The sequence below is a fragment of the Dermacentor albipictus genome, chromosome 3 (genome assembly GCF_038994185.2).
Source record: "Dermacentor albipictus isolate Rhodes 1998 colony chromosome 3, USDA_Dalb.pri_finalv2, whole genome shotgun sequence".
Classification (NCBI taxonomy): domain Eukaryota; kingdom Metazoa; phylum Arthropoda; class Arachnida; order Ixodida; family Ixodidae; genus Dermacentor; species Dermacentor albipictus.
The window spans coordinates 180,287,800-180,302,327 of record NC_091823.1 but is presented as its reverse complement, the minus strand read 5'-3'; the positions used below and the strand labels follow the sequence as shown (position 1 = coordinate 180,302,327).

At 51.4% G+C, this 14,528-nt stretch overlaps 1 protein-coding gene across 1 annotated transcript in view; it reads right to left on the bottom strand.

Annotated features, from left to right (window-relative positions):
• Positions 1 to 12,256, bottom strand: part of LOC135916722 (uncharacterized) — a 57,920-nt gene extending 45,664 nt beyond the window's left edge. Inside the window, exon 1 of the mRNA XM_065450170.1 lies at positions 12,167 to 12,256. The gene's annotated coding sequence lies outside the window, so the exon portion shown is untranslated. The remainder of the gene's footprint in view (positions 1 to 12,166) is intronic.
• Between the last annotated feature and the right edge of the window lie 2,272 nt (positions 12,257 to 14,528).

The following is a 14,528-nucleotide window of genomic DNA, read 5'->3' as shown; positions in this document are numbered from 1 at the left end:
CATTTGAAGTGGTAGCCAAAAATATTGTTACGGTGAAGTGAAGGAAGACGTTGAGTTGGACTAGAGAAAGACGAAGTCTGGCGGTTGCCTGAACGCCATATCCATCATTTGTAAATATAAGTTATTTTACACTCGTGGGCCTGCTTTCTTCCCGCAACATTTTGGTGGAAGGTGCGGGGTACCACCACGGAACTTCGCAGCGGACGTCATCTACCTGCTGCCACAATGGCAAATCAACCGACACAAGCGACAACGCCTCGGCAGCCCGTGCCCACGGTCATCCTCACTCACCCACGGGACCCGGGAACATTTTGTGGCACGGACAACGTCGACGTCGAGGACTGGCTTACGATGTACGAGCGAGTGTGCGACAACAACAGGTGGGATCCTACAATGATGCTTGCAAACGTAATATTTTATCTGAAGGGAACTGCGAAGCAATGGTATGACACACATGAAGCTGACCTAACGAGCTGGGATGTTTGCAAAGAAAAAATGCGAGACCTGTTCGGCAGACCTGTCGGTCGTCAGCTGGCAGCTAAAAAAGAACTTGCGTGCCGCGCTCAGACGTCCACAGAATCCTATGTCGTGTACATACAGGATGTGCTGGCCCTCTGTCGCAAGGCTGATGACAACATGACCGAGGCAGACAAGATTGGCCATATATTGAAAGGTATTGCAGACGATGCCTTCAATCTCTTGATGTGTAAGGATTGTGCCACTGTGGATGCAATTATTAAGGAGTGCCGGCGCTTCGAACAAGCGAAGGGCCGCCGCGTCACTCAAACTTTCGACCGGTTGCCCAATACCGCCGCGACATCTTCTTGCGAAGACCCGCCGCGGTTCGTTCAGCCCGCAGGACCGGAAGAAATAACGCGCATCGTTCGCCGTGAGCTTGAGGCCATGGCCCCGGCTCCCGTTCGTTCAGACTGTCGGGAAAGCGTACCCGCTATCTCCCTTATACAAGCGGTCGTTCGGGAGGAAATAGCAAGTTTGGGCATTCCATCTCTCTGCTCAGTCCGCCATACCAACACCTACCAAATTTCTCCGACCGCTCGCTCCCGGACGCAAAGCTTTCCACCACTCCGTCGCAACCCGGCTGAATGGCGCACAGCGGATGATAAACCCATCTGTTTTAATTGTTCCGGTATTGGACACATCGCCCGTCATTGCCGCAACCACTGGTCGTCGCCTCCTCGGTGGTCGTCTCCGAGTCACTACAGCCAAGTACCCGACAATCGCACTTTCTCGCCCTATACGCCGACTAGGAACATCAACGCCGACAGTGCTCCACCAAGATCCAGCCGATCCCCGTCTCCGCAAGGTCGTAGGTCCCGTTCGCCTCTCGTTCACCGCTCTTCGTCCCCTTCTGCAACCGGTCGCTTCGCTTCGGGAAACTAGGCGGTGCAGCTCCCGGAGGTGAAGCTGCAACTCCGACCCGGCCCACAAATCCTCTATTGACCCTGCCTACATGTGGAAACCTGCTGGACATTGAAGTCGATGGCGTTCCTGTTAGATCTCTCGTTGATACAGGAGCGCAGCTTTCAGTTATGAGCGCTGCTCTCCGCCGCCGGCTCAAAAAGGTTCTGACCCCCGCCGTACCGTGCACCGTGCGAGTCGCCGATGGGAGTACGTCACCTGTCCTTGGAATGTGCACAGCACGTGTGACCATTGGGGGCCATTATACCGTTGTTCTATTTATCGTCCTTGAACACTGCCCACACGACCTAATTCTCGGCCTCGACTTCCTTTCGAAACACTCTGCCCAAATTGACTGCTCCGCAGGTGTTGTACAGTTGGACCTGCCGCTTCCTGCCGACGCAACCACTTGTGCTCCACACCGCTTATGTGCTGCTGAATTTGCAAGGCTGTCTCCACAGGCTGCTACAAATGTCCTGCTGACGCCCTGTCCTCCCGTACCTGATGGCGAGTACGTCCTGTCGCCGCTTACTGACGTGGTTTTGTCGCGTAATATTGCCCTACCGAGCACCTTAATTCGGATCCGCGAAAACTGCGCTCGCGTGCCCATCCTCAATTTTGGGTTCTCGTCACATGTTTTGCCACACGGTATCGCCATAGCGCATATCACTCCTTTGGAAGAATTTCAGATTTCTTTTTTGACCTCTGAATCCTTCCTCAGTACGAACGGACCTTTGTCATCCACTCCTTCGTACTCGACGCCTGCGGACGATGTTTCTAAGATGATCGCCCCCGACCTTCCTTCCGAGCAAACAACAGCTCTTCGTCATCTCCTGTCATCTTATCGGGACATCTTTGATTTGGACGACCGTCCACTTGGCCAGACATCTGTTGTCACGCATCGCATCAACACCGGTGACGCCAGCCCCATTCATAGGCGGCCATATCGTGTCTCGGCAACAGAAAGGGCCATCATACAGAAAGAAGTAGACAGGATGATGGACAAGGACATCATTGAACCCTCCAGTAGCCCGTGGGCATCACCGGTTGTCTTAGTAAAGAAAAAAGATAACTCGTGGCGCTTCTGCGTTGACTACCGTCACCTCAACCGGATAACAAAGAAGGATGTTTATCCCTTGCCTCGCATTGATGACGCTCTTGACTGCCTTCACGGATCCCAATACTTTTCATCAATTGACCTCCGCTCCGGCTATTGGCAGATTAGCGTCGATGAGATGGACCGCGAGAAAACCGCCTTTGTCACACCGGACGGTCTGTACCAATTTAAAGTCATGCCCTTTGGATTATGCAATGCGCCAGCTACATTCGAGCGCATGATGGACTCTCTCTTGCGCGGCTTGAAGTGGTCTACATGCCTGTGTTACCTCGACGATGTGATTGTGTTTTCGCCGAACTTTGAGAGCCACCTGCGGCGCCTCAGAACCATACTCTCCGTGTTTCGCAGGGCTGGCCTTCAGCTAAACTCCTCCAAGTGCCATTTCGGTCGCCGTGAAATTAACATGCTTGGTCATCTCGTCAACGCCGCCGGAATCCAACCTGATCCACAGAAAGTTCACGCCGTGCGAAATTTTCCTGTACCTTGTTCAACGAACGATGTCCGTAGTTTTCTGGGCTTATGCTCTTATTTTCGGCGATTTGTGAAAAATTTTGCGGACATCGCTCACCCTCTCACTGACCTTCTTAAGAAAGACGCCTCTTTCTCTTGGGGACCGCTACAGGAGAAAGCCTTCTCTACCCTGATTGAGCGGCTTACCACTTCCCCGATTCTCTCCCACTTTGATCCTTCTGCGCCCACTGAAGTACGAACTGACGCGAGTGGTCATGGCATCGGCGCTGTCCTCGCTCAGCGTCAACAGGGCCAAGACCGTGTCATCGCTTACGCTAGCCGCCGCCTTTCCACGCCCGAGCGAAATTACTCCATTACTGAGAGAGAATGTCTCGCGCTCGTATGGGCGGTCGCGAAATTTCGCCCGTACCTTTTCGGTCGGAGCTTCTGCGTTGTCACCGACCATCACGCCCTCTGCTGGCTCTCTTCTTTGAAGGACCCAACTGGACGACTTGCACGTTGGGCATTGCGCCTACAAGAATATACATTTTCTATTATATATAAGTCAGGACGCCTGCATAAAGACGCTGACTGCCTGTCCCGCAATCCCGTGGATCAACCGGACGATACCGATGCAGACTCGGACATCAGTATTCTGTCCCTCTCCGGCTTCCTCCACATTGGCGACGAGCAGCGCAAGGATCCTGTTCTTCGAACACTTATGGACCGCCTAATCTCCTCGCCCAATGACCCGTCCCTTCGGATGTTCACCTTGCGCGATGGAACTTTATACCGTCGTAGCGTTCGTCCTGACGGCCCGGAGCTCCTCCTAGTCGTCCCCAAGCACCTTCGACTCACCGTGCTTCAGCAACTTCATGACGCTCCTACTGCTGGACATCTGGGCGTCACTCGTACTTACGACCACCTGCGGCGCCGCTTCTTCTGGCCTGGCATTTATCGCTCTGTGCGCCGTTATGTCGCTTCTTGCGACCTGTGTCAGCGCCGGAAGACGCCTGCTATGCCTCCCGCTGGTTTGCTTCAACCCATTGATATACCTACAGAGCCCTTCTTCCGTGTGGGCCTCGACCTCCTTGGTCCGTTTCCAATTTCCATCAAAGGAAACAAATGGATTGCTGTAGCAACCGATTATGCCACTAGATATGCCATCGCACGAGCCCTGCCAACCAGCTGCGCTACAGATGTCGCCGACTTCTTACTAAAAGACGTCATCCTGCACCACGGCGCCCCTCGCCAGTTGCTGACGGATCGCGGCCGCTACTTTCTATCGAAGGTCGTTGATGATCTGCTCCGCTCCTGTTCTACAGAACATCGGATTGCTACCGCGTACCACCCTCAAACGAACGGCCTCACCGAGCGACTCAACCGCACACTCACTGAAATGCTCGCCATGTACGTCTCCAACGATCACCGCGACTGGGACGTCGCTTTACCATACGTCACTTTCGCATACAACTCGTCCCGTCACGACACTGCCGGATTTTCACCATTTTTCCTTTTGTACGGCCGCGACCCCACCTTGCCTTTTGACACGTTGCTACCTTCCGCAGTACAGTCACCCAGCACTGCTTACGCTCGCGAGGCTATTGACTTAGCCGCCCAGGCCCGAGATGTCGCCCGTCATCGCCTCACAGTCTCGCAAGCTTCTCAAAAGCGACGCTACGACCTTCGGCACCGAGACCACCATTTTTCACCTGGTTCCCTTGTCCTTCTCTGGACGCCTTCACGTCGTGTCGGCTTGTCGGAAAAATTACTGTCCCGTTTTTCTGGTCCGTACCAGATCTTACGCCAACTGTCCGACGTGACCTACGAGATCGCCCCACTCGGTCAGCCTTCCGTGCCTCCCAATTTAACCAGTGATGTTGTTCACGTCACCAGGCTCAAGCCCTATGTCCCCCCAATAAGTGAGGCTGTTTAACTTGCACCGGGACGGAGCTCCCCCACCGGGAGGGTGATGTTACGGTGAAGTGAAGGAAGACGTTGAGTTGGACTAGAGAAAGACGAAGTCTGGCGGTTGCCTGAACGCCATATCCATCATTTGTAAATATAAGTTATTTTACACTCGTGGGCCTGCTTTCTTCCCGCAACAATATTGTTACGTAGGAAGACGCAGACGAAAAGCTATGTACAAATATATTTACAAGGAAAAAACGCTGCGCTTGGCCAAGAGGCAACAGCCCGCGCTAGCTTCTAATCGTCGTCGTCGTCTTCACACTGCTGGCCTTTCGTGATCGCACATATTGTGCCGTAGCACTACCCCCGGCTGCAAAAGCGCCGTCCCGGAGCGACTAAAGATCGGACTCGGAAGCAGTGTAGTAGGCCTTGAGCCTACTGACGTGTACGACATCACTAGATGCCACAGGAGAGGACGAGGTTGAGCCCACAGGAGCAATTTCGTAAGTCACAGGCGTCACCTGGCGCAGCACGCGGTAGGGCCCTGTGTATCGCGAAAGAAGCTTCTCTGAAAGTCCGACGTGACGAGAGGGCGACCACAGGAGCACGAGCGCACCAGGTGAAAACTGTACGTCACGATGGCGGGCGTTGTACTGACACTGCTGAGTGGTCTGTGAGGCCGTAATTCGAGCACGGGCAAGCTGGCGTGCATGGTCGGCGAGGGCGATGGCGTCGCGCGCATACTCGCTTGTTGAGACCGCAGCAGGAGGAAGTGCCGTGTCTAGGGGCAAGGTAGGTTCGCGACCGTACAGTAGATGAAAGGGAGAAAATCCGGCGGTGTCGTGCCGGGAAGAATTGTACGCAAATGTTACGTAAGGAAGGGCAATGTCCCAGTCGTGGTGGTCCTTGGAAACGTACTTGGCCAGCATATCGGTAAGAGTACGGTTTAACCGCTCTGTCAGGCCATTGGTTTGAGGATGGTATGAAGTAGTCAGTTTGTGTTGAATGGAGCAGGAACGCACAATGTCAGCGATAACTGTCGAGAGGAAGTTTCGACCACCGTCAGTAAGCAGCTGTCGCGGGGCGCCATGAAGCAAGATAATGTCACGCAAGAGAAAGTCCGCGACGTCAGTGGCACAGCTGGTAGGGAGAGCCCGAGTGATAGCGTATCGGGTGGCGTAATCAGTCGCGACGGCTACCCATTTGTTCCCAGAGGATGACGTGGGAAAGGGACCGAGCAGGTCTAATCCAACACGAAAGAACGGTTCCACAGGGACGGTGATCGGCTGGAGATGACCGGCAGGTAGCACCTGAGGTGTCTTCCGACGCTGGCAGGGATCACAGGCAGCAACATAGCGTCGAACGGAGCGAGCGAGACCAGGCCAATAGAAGCGGCGGCGGACGCGGTCGTACGTGCGGGTTACCCCAAGATGTCCTGCAGTTGGTGCGTCATGCATCTGAAAGAGCACAGTCTGTCGTAGATGTTTTGGCACGACAAGAAGAAGATCAGGGCCATCAGGGAGGAAGCTCCTTCGGTACAGAATGCCGCCCTGGAGGACATATCGGCGAACGGATGCGTCGGTAGGTGTAGAGCGCAGACGCTCGATGAGTACTCGCAGCGATAGGTCTCGGTACTGCTCATCGGCGATGTTAGCGAAGGCAGACACAGAGAAAATGCCGTCGGCGGTACTACTGTCGGCGTCGTCAGGTTCGTCTACCGGGTAGCGAGACAGGCAGTCAGCGTCCTTGTGTAGTCGACCAGATTTGTAGGTGACAGAGAACGAATATTCTTGGAGGCGTAAGGCCCAGCGACCAAGTCTTCCTGAAGGGTCTTTCAATGAGCATAACCAACAAAGCGCGTGATGGTCTGTGACAACGGAAAAGGATCGGCCATATAAGTACGGGCGGAATTTCGCAACCGCCCAAACTAGGGCCAGACACTCACGCTCAGTGATGGAATAGTTGCGCTCCGCGGGTGAGAGGAGCCTGCTGGCGTAAGCGATAACACGGTCGTGGCCACGCTGGCGTTGTGCCAGTACTGCTCCAATTCCGTGACCGCTGGCATCAGTACGGACTTCGGTAGGCGCAGAAGGATCGAAATGGGCCAGAACTGGAGGCGTTGTGAGAATGTCGATTAGATGAGAGAATGCAGAGGCCTCGTTATCGCCCCACTGGAAAGGAGCGTCTTTTTTCAAAAGGTTGGTTAGTGGTCGTGCTATGGCGGCGAAATTCCTCACGAAACGGCGGAAGTACGAACAAAGGCCGATAAAGCTGCGCACATCCTTGACACACTTCGGAACAGGGAAGTGCGTAACAGCATGGATCTTGCCTGGGTCCGGTTGCACTCCGTTCGCGTCAACGAGATGTCCAAGGACGGTAATCTGGCGACGGCCGAATTGGCACTTTAATGCGTTGAGTTGCAGACCGGCCCGCCGAAAAACGTCCAGGACCGCTGAGAGGCGCTCGAGGTGCGTAGCGAACGTTGGGGAGAATACGATGACGTCGTCCAAGTAGCACAAGCACGTGGACCATTTGAAACCGTGAAGAAGGGAGTCCATCATGCGTTCAAAAGTGGCAGGAGCGTTACATAGGCCGAACGGCATCACCTTGAAGTGATAAAGACCGTCGGGTGTTACAAAGGCAGTCTTCTCGCGGTCGAGATCGTCCACGGCAATCTGCCAATAGCCGGAGCGAAGGTCAATAGAGGAGAAATAGCGAGCACCGTGGAGGCAGTCAAGGGCGTCATCAATCCGAGGTAGGGGATACACGTCCTTTTTGGTAACCCTGTTAAGGTGCCGATAATCCACGCAAAAGCGCCATGAGCCATCCTTCTTTTTTACCAGCACAACCGGTGACGCCCAAGGACTACATGACAATTCAATAATGTTCTTGGCAAGCATTTTGCGAACTTCTGCGTGAACAACTTGACGCTCAGCTGGTGACACTCGATACGGGCGGCGATGAATAGGAGGGGCAGCGCCGGTATTAATGCGATGTTTGACAGCTGTAGTTTGGGCTAAAGGACGATCGTTAAAGTCAAAAATATCGTGGTAGGAAAACAGAACGCGGTAGAGTTCACGAGCGTGCTCGGAGGGCAAGTCGGGGGCAATCATTTTCCGTAAGTCGGCGATGGTACAATTTGTCGACTGCGATGGTAGAGGAGTATCGGATGAAGTGTCGTCTACTGCAATGGAGGCTACTGAGTGATCCTCGAATGAACAAAGCTGGGCCAAAGACATCCCACGTGGCAGCACTTGTGTCGTCAAGCCAAAGTTGACCACTGGCAGGCAGACGCAATTCGCCGTAATAGATAAAACTGTATGGGGAACTGTGATCCCGTGTGTAAGGAGGACGTCTTGCATAGGAGCCGCGATGTAGTGACCGTCGGGGACTGGTGGGGATGACACTAGGTCAACGTAGGTCAGTGCCGAAGGTGGCAAGCGAACGAAGTCGGCGGAACTGAGGCGACTGGGGTGTGGTTCAGCAGGATCCAGAACAGGCAGGTCAAGGCGGAGAGTACTGGCGGAACAATCGATGAGAGCAGAATGTGCGGAGAGGAAGTCTAAGCTGAGGATGATGTCGTGGGGACAGTGGGCGATGACTGTGAATAGCACGATTGTTGAGCGATCGGCGAAGGAGACGCGGGCGGTACACATACCAATTACGGGGGCTGTTCCGCCATCGGCGACACGGACAACAGGCGTCGTGGCGGGCGTGATAATTTTCTTGAGCCGGTTACGAAGGTCAGCGCTCATTACGGACAAATGCGCCCCAGTGTCTATGAGAGCAGACACAGAAACACCGTCGACTTGTACGTCAAGAAGGCTCAGATGAGTGGGCAAAGTCAGTAGAGGATTTGGCGGCGTAGGGAGCAATGCAGCGTCACCTCGAGGCGCTGCATCGTCTAGTTTTCCGGCTGGGAGCGGCGTCCGAAGGGAGTCGGCGAATAGGAGCGACGGGGCTGGGGAGAGCGAGTTTGTCGTCGTTGGGGCGAAGGCGAACGAGAATAGGGGCGGTTCGTTGCAGGAGAATCAGTGGCGGCATTATCGGAGCGTGCGGCATAGGGACGAGAAGGGCCACCTGAGGGGCGAGAGTAGGCAGTATAAGTAGACCGGATCGGGGAACTCCAGCGACTACGACAGTGCCGAGAAATGTGCCCGATGCGATGGCAGTGGAAACAAATAGGCTTGTCGTCAGCAGTGCGCCATTCAGATGGGTTGCGGAAACGGGGTGGGTAAGAAGATGCGGGACGGGGCGAAATCGAAGAAGCCGGGCGGGTATCAGGGCGATGGGCCGAGCAAATGGTGTGAAGACCCATGTTTTCAAACTCCTGGCGGACAACTGCCTGGATCAGTGAGACCGCGACTGCAGATGTGTTGGTGGGACAGGAGTCGAAGGCAGCCGGATAGGCGGCCTCGATCTCACGCCGGACGATCCTGGTAACATCGGCAGTGTTGTTGGGACGAGGAGCGTCGGCACAGGAAGATGTCGCTGGGGTGTTGGGCAGACGGGCAAACTGCTGGTCAATACGTCGGCTTTTGGCGAGTTCCAGGCGGCGGCACTCTTTTATAACAGCATCCACCGTGGCTACGTTGTTTCAAACGAGCAAGTTGAAGGCGTCATCGGCAATGCCTTTGAGGATGTGGGAAACCTTGTCTGACTCAGGCATGTGGGTGTCAACTTTGCGGCACAGAGCCAAGACGTCCTGAATGTACGTGACATAGGGCTCTGTTGACGTCTGCACACGGCCGGAAAGCGCCTTCTGCGCGGCAAGTTGTTGACCGTAGGGGTTGCCGAACAAGTCTCGAAGCTGTGTCTTAAGTGAATCCCAACTGGTGAGCTCATCTTCGTGCGTGCGATACCAAACTCGAGGTGTGCCACCGAGGTAAAAGACTACGTTGGCGAGCATAATAGTAGGGTCCCACCGGTTATTGCGGCTGACGTGTTCATACAGGCGGATCCAGTCATCGACGTCTTCCGCATCTTGGCCCGAGAATACGCCAGGATCACGGGGAGCGGGGAGAGTGATGTAGGTCGTCGAAGTGGCAGCAGGTGTCGGAGCCGGCGGAGTCGGGTTGTCGTCGCCGGGAGCCATGAAGGAAGGCTCGACGTACCGTCCACTGCGAAGCTCCGTGACGAGGTACAGGGAACGTCCACCTCCACCAGATATGTTACGTAGGAAGACGCAGACGAAAAGCTATGTACGAATATATTTACAAGGAAAAAACGCTGCGCTTGGCCAAGAGGCAACAGCCCGCGCTAGCTTCTAATCGTCGTCGTCGTCTTCACACTGCTGGCCTTTCGTGATCGCACATATTGTGCCGTAGCAATATAAAGAATCATCCTTGTCTGCATGAATGCTTTCAATTTCTAAATGCAGTGGTAACTATCACTATTAGTGTAAGGCCCCCCACATCTATGCGGCAAGTGCCATAGCTCGAAACTGAATTTTTCCTTTAGTGTTTCACAAGGCGTCTGATATGTCCACATCAGAGGTGATGTGTTCGTTTTTATTTATCCCAGTGTGGATAGAGCATCATTAATTTTTTTTTATTTTTGCGTGTCTTGTTTTTTGGTTTATTCCTGAATTTATCAAGCAGCGGTCTCATGATGCTAAAGTGACTTATGTAATGGCAATCAGCTTTTGTTTTGCAGAAAAACAACGCATTTCCTAACCCATTGTTTGACATCCCCTCACTCGCATAATTTTGCAGAGTATTCTACCTATATTGGCTTGCTTGACCTCCACTAAAGAATCTTGCATTTTCAAATACGACCCTTTCCTTAAAATCATTCGACACTTTTCATAATTTCTGTACCTTGGGCTTCTGATACTCTGCATTCACAACTTTTGCTTGTTTCTGACTAGAATTGTCTTCTTTTATTTAGAGCTTAAATTTTACCGTTGGAACACACGGAAGGGTTTGCCATTGCATATCTGCATAAAAGGGAAACATGTTTCATTAAACATTTGCAAAATCCAATTGAAGATTGATGAATGCAGCTTGCAGTGTGATATGACTGAATGAGCCATAAAAGTAACTCATCTCACTTGGTAAATTAAAGCACATATTAGTGTGATGTACAAGATACGTTACACTAACGTGGTGGGTTCTCTTGCTTATACAGCAAAATAATCGGTGCGCGAGAAAAAAAATTATTTTTGCATACCCTTTGTACACACTGATTTAAGGAAAATGAGCTGGAGCTGTCCACATGATCTACTTATTTTACCTATATATGTATACGAGTATGGTCAACAAAAATGTGTCCCAGCTGCTTAGTGGTATTTGAGATTGTCAGTATTGCATATGTGCTTGTTGTCTAAAATAATTGAATTTTGAAAGTGCTCGCAGGGATCTGATGTGCATATTTGCAGTTTATGGATACACGTAAAAGATTCAGCATCAAGTGCAAGTGAACGGTCCCACAGGCCCGGAGTGGATCATGCAAATAGATTCGCTGCACAAATTTGTGACCAGAAAAGATATTCCCCATGAAATGGCATGCAAAGAAGTGTGGAAAATATTGCACAGTTAATAAAACACCTACGTTATTAATATTGAAGCGAAATAGGTTTGCACGTGTTGACACCGGACCCTTAAGGCGAGAACGACGAAGTTCGTGGTTGCGCGCGGGCTCTCCGAGGACCAGCCATCGCTAAAGGCAGACGTTTTGTCCCAGTCTGTCGGTGCTAAACTGTTTTAGTTGCCATAGCTGGGTGACAATATGTGGGTTGATGCACTCGTTATGCAAAACGGAGGTGAGGCGTGCAGACAGGACACAAGAGTAGAGTATTTACAAGCAAACAACACGAGCGCCGCCCACTTCTCTACTCTTGTGTCCCGTCTGCACGCTTCACCTCTGTTTAGCATAATGAATCCTTACCAACTAGCTCAGATTTCTGTCGTTCTAAGTCTCGAGGCACTCGATTTCGTCCGCATTAGGCATTCGCCTCTTTATTACTTCGTGGCATAGAAATACTCGGCATCAGGCTGTTTTTCTGCTGTGGCCTTTGTAGAAGCATGATTGTTCAAAGTGCAACAATTAAACAGATTGTTTGAGTTGCTTGAGGCTTCGCCAGTACAGTTCCTGCGCGCTGGTCCGCCTGTCCAGCAATTTCCTACTGAAGGGAAACGTGCGAATAAAAACACCGCTCCGCATGTAGAAAAACGCTCTACTGTGACGCTTCTCAAACGATTGTGATGCATCACAAGAGCTGCCTACTCGCGTGATGTTCTCAACAAGGAGATACATTCGTTTACTTACATGCGAAGGTATATGCCAGAGCACATCGGAGCTTCGGTGGAACATAAGGCACGAGTGTGCCATAGCGTCCGATGTCGACGCGCGATCGCATGCCAAACCTAAACTGTACGAAACTACTACGCACCCAAAAACAGATTCGAAACCGAAATTCGCGTCATCCTTTATTGCATGAATGCGTACATCGTGATTTACATAAGTCACGGATTTAGCGATCGCTTTCTGTAAACTTAATATTTACGCACCACCTTCATAAAGCCATCAGGTATGCATTTTTAGATGACAAAGCATAAGGTGACCTGTACTTGTTTTCAGCTCTTTCAATAGTGATTGCGCTGGCCACATTGACCAGTAGCAACAGGGCGGCGCCCTAGAGGTTCCCACTTTTCCGGCCCAGCTTTTCCTCTAGAGTTGTTCTGTTAACTCTATGGGCGAACGAGTTGAGGAGGAAAAGTATGACTAGGGAGGAGAGTAACTTGTAATCGCTTGTAGCTCCATTAATGCGTAACGCTTCACTTAAATTGTGGTACGAATGTTCTACTTAAGCTATACCCTACGCGCCTACAAAATTTGTCCGAACCGTTTCAGGTGCCCTTTAAGAATTTTTCCGTGAGGATCAGCTACAACAGCTACAAATGAATCTGTGCGCCCATACTGGGCAGCATCTACATACGTAGTTAATTGCAGGCTTTTGTGCGCAAAGTCAATGAGAGAGCGGGCTCGTGCCTTGCGTCTAGCTGCATTATATTGGGGGTGTACATTCCGAGGGAAAGGGCTAACTTGAAAGGTTGCTCTAACGGTGCCAGATCATGATGGCATTCTGGTTGACGGCCAAGGGGGCCAGACCTACGGACATTAATATGCTTCTGCCTGCCTTCGAAGACGAGAGGCGGACGGTTTGTGCCGTTCTTTGTGCTTCGATCACTTCCGTCAGGGTATTGTGAACCTCTAATTGTAGGAGCTTTTCCATGCTGGTGCTAGCGGGAATTCCCAGTATGTGTTTAATGCTTTTTCTCAGCGCATCAATTTTGGCCTGCTCCGAGCGGGACCAGTTGAGCGCCGATGCTACGTAGTTATGTGACTCATGAGGAACGCCTGATACAGGAGATTGCTCTCACTGAGGCCGCCTCTGCGGTTCAAGACTCTTAATCGGAGCATGTTTTCTGTTTTTGCCTTGACGCGGACAACACTTTGATTGTTTCTTCCCTTTGCATTTAGGATCAGACCTACAATCCTGACCGATTCGAATCTAGGTATCATCTGACCAGATTCTGCGGATAGGTTAATAGGAATCTATTCGAGAGGGGTAGAGTGCCTCTTGCCCCTGCGATCCGGTCTATAAAGCAGTAGTTCTGACTTTGATGGAGATAGACAGAGTCCCGTCCTTTTTAAAGGGCCCCTGAAACGGTTCGGACAAATTTTGTAGACGCGTAGGGTGCAGCTTAAGTAGAACATTCGCACCACAATTTAAGTGAAGCGTTACGCATTAATGGAGCTACAAGCGATTAGAAGTTACCCTCCTCCCCAGCCATGCTTTTCCTCCTCAACTCGTTCGCCGAGCGAGCGGGCTAAGCCACCACCTCCTAGACAAGAAGGCCTGAGTGCTCGGCGAGTGACGTCACGGACAAGAGGCCATCGGCACGCTAGGAAATACGGGTTGAATGAAGGGATCGCGGCTTGGTTCACCTAGCAGCCGTATGCTATTATTGACCACTCCGCACTTTTTCTTCAGTCTAAACTGCGGAATGAGCAGCAGGCACCTCACAAAGCATTTATTTAAAGGCACAGATACAAAACAGCTTTGTAAAACATGTGCAGGTATTGATTCCAGCAGCTTTTTATAGCGTCGCGCCTTGTCGTGTTTGTAATGTACGTTGTTTGTGCATTATAATAATTATTATTGTTTATTATACCCCACACTTCACACCTATTACTTCAAATAAATTGAATCCATAAAAGCTTTTCCTTCCGTAGTTTTGTACCTATGGTCTTATAGCGCGGCAATGATGAATGTAAGGCACTCTAGTAGCTTCACAATTGCGTATAAACAATTTTATTGGGGACACATGTACTTATTGCAATCTAGATTATGCTTAAATGAATAATTTCGCTGTCGACGCACTAATTACCGGAGTGCAATAATTTACAACTCAAATAAGTATAGAAACGGAATATAAAACATTCGTGCAGCTATTTAGAAGGAAACAGCTGCCTTATTGCGCAGAGTTTCAGCTTTTGGCTTCCTTGCCTTAGCATTGGCATCCCATATTTTGTCGTTCATCTTGCAGCAGTACTTCTTCAATAAAATATTCGTGCTACACCGCAAAAGGGGCCTTAACACAAACTGACATTTGTGTCCATCCTC